This window comes from Lathyrus oleraceus, chromosome 7, assembly GCF_024323335.1.
Source record: "Lathyrus oleraceus cultivar Zhongwan6 chromosome 7, CAAS_Psat_ZW6_1.0, whole genome shotgun sequence".
In the NCBI taxonomy this organism is placed as follows: domain Eukaryota; kingdom Viridiplantae; phylum Streptophyta; class Magnoliopsida; order Fabales; family Fabaceae; genus Lathyrus; species Lathyrus oleraceus.
Window position 1 is genome coordinate 241,603,973 of NC_066585.1, and position 2,380 is coordinate 241,606,352.

A 2,380-nucleotide genomic window follows, 5' to 3' on the forward strand; every position below is an offset into this window, starting at 1 on the left:
TGCATTCTTCAGATTGGTGTCCTTTGGCTCCACATATCTCACAATCCGACGAAACTGCGGCTACAGTATTCGGGTTTGTGTACATATGTTCGACTTTGAGGGATAATGCGTCCATTTTAGCTTGCATCATGTCTATAGAGCTTAGTTCATGCACTCCTCCTTGGGCTTCCTTCTTCTCAACTGTCGCTCGTTTGACTCCCCATGATTGATGGTTTTGAGCCATATCCTCAATGAGGGCACTAGCTTCAGGATAAGGTTTGTTCATCAGAGCACCGCCTGCGGCAGCGTCGATGGTCATCTTTGTGTTATAATGAAGTCCATTATAGAAGGTTTGAATGATTAACCAATTTTCTAAACCATGATGTGGGCATGCTCGTAACAACTCTTTATATCTCTCCCAAGCTTCAAACAGCGATTCTCCTTGGTTTTGGGTAAATCTAGTTATATGGTTTCGAAGAACGGCGGTCTTACTCGAGGGAAAGTATCTAGCAAGAAAAACTCTTCTAAGGTTATCCCAAGTCGTAATGGAATTGGGTGGAAGGGAATCTAACCATGATAGGGCTTTATCTCTGAGGGAAAAAGGAAATAATATTAAACGTATCGCCTCAGGAGAAGCTCCATTGGTTTTAAAAGTGTCTGCTAATTGAAGAAATATTTTTAAATGTTGGTTAGGGTTCTCGGTAGCGAGACCCGCGAATTGTCTCTGTTGCACTAGTTGCAACAAGGATGGTTTAAGTTCGAAATTATTAGCTGGGATTATTGGGTTTACTATACTAGAACTAGGTTCTTCATTAGATGGTTGAGCGAAGTTCTTAAGAGGTCTTTGGTTTTGATCTTCAGCCATAGCTCTCTTAATTCTATGAAAGAATAAACGTGCGCGAGCGTAACATTCAAGTTCCTCCAGAGGGTTTACTAAACTTAAACTTCTGGTGTTGCGAGTTCTTCGCATTGACCGGCGGGAAATAACCTAAGTCTAAACGATATAACAACAGGAAAATGAAATTTGACGAAATTGGTCCCCGGCAACGGCGCTAAAAACTTGATGCGTTTGCTTTTCGCAAGTATACGAACGCGTCAGAGTAATATAAAAGATTGTCGAATCCACAGAGACCAAGTGTCAATCTATCGTTATCTATTGTTATGGTTTTTATCAAAGGCAATCAAAATAGGTGTTTTTAGAGTGTGCAATGAAAAGTAAAGTGTTGAATAAAGATTAATTAATAAAGACAGGGTCGAATGTAATTCACATAATTAATTGATAATCCAAGTACTTGCTAATAGAACTACTTATGGGCAATGTTTCCTACTTTGAAAAGAACTAATTTAACGGGAACTGTAGCTTTCGCGTATTCAGAACCGAGTTGTACTCCCTAATCAAACCCTCTTATTGTCACTTATAAAAAGGCGCGCATTGCGTTAGAGTAGTAAACCTATTTTTAAGAGGTTCTTTACTAAGTTGAAAAGTATTATAACCTGGATTTCTTAACCAAAAGAGGTTCTTTACGAACCAGACTCTAAACTTATAAACGCGTCCGAAAATAGTTTTAAAATCTCTTTTCTTCTTAATGTTAAAAACTCCTAATGAACTAAACAAAGCGCTTTCGCTATTTTTGAAATAGTTAAAAACAATTAAGTTTAAATAGACGTTGGACGGCTTTCGATCTTACCCAACGGAATTGAAGTGCGGGAAAACTCAAGTTGAAAGTTAAAATAGCCCTTAAGTACTACTACGAACAATTGTACGGATTATCGGTTCAATTACGATCCTTACATTCTAACCTTATAAATTTAGTTAGACATAGTAAAGTAAAAGTGCATTAAAGTAAATAAAAGTAGTGCGAGTGCGGAAAGTAAATAAAAGTAGTGTGAGTGCGAGGAAATAAATAATTTAAAGCGAGTGTGAGGAAATAAATGAAAGTGAAGCGAGTGCGGGAAATAAACAAAGTAAAGCGAGTGCGAGAAATAAACAAAGTAAAGCAAGTGCGAGAAATAAATAAAGTAAAGCGAGTGCGGGAAATAAATAAAGTAAAGCGAGTGCGGGAAATAAACAAAGTAAAGCGAGTGCGGGAAATTAAATAAGATAAAGACAAGTAATAAAAACCTGCTCCAATCGGAGGGTTGAGTAAATTGCAATGCGGAAATGAAAATGGCGGCAGGATTAACTTCCTTCCAAAGTGCTCCAAACTCGATTACAGACTCTATCACAGACTTGATTACACAATTGTGGTAACACTCCAATGCGAAGCGATTACCACTTTAAAATACTAAATATATGCCTAAGTGAAACAAAGTTGCTTCTGAGTTTGCCTCTGTTCTAAGTTTGGATCTTCGTCTGCTCTAAGTTTGGATGATTGTAAAAGTGAATTCGCGTTTCTATTTA

The 2,380-nt window shown here is 37.6% G+C and overlaps 1 non-coding gene across 1 annotated transcript; it reads left to right on the top strand.

Moving 5' to 3' along the window:
* Positions 1-353: 353 nt before the first annotated feature.
* Positions 354-460, top strand: LOC127109914 (small nucleolar RNA R71). Its single transcript, XR_007797160.1, has one exon. It is a non-coding gene; the product is annotated as a small nucleolar RNA R71 (small nucleolar RNA).
* The last annotated feature ends 1,920 nt before the right edge of the window (positions 461-2,380 follow it).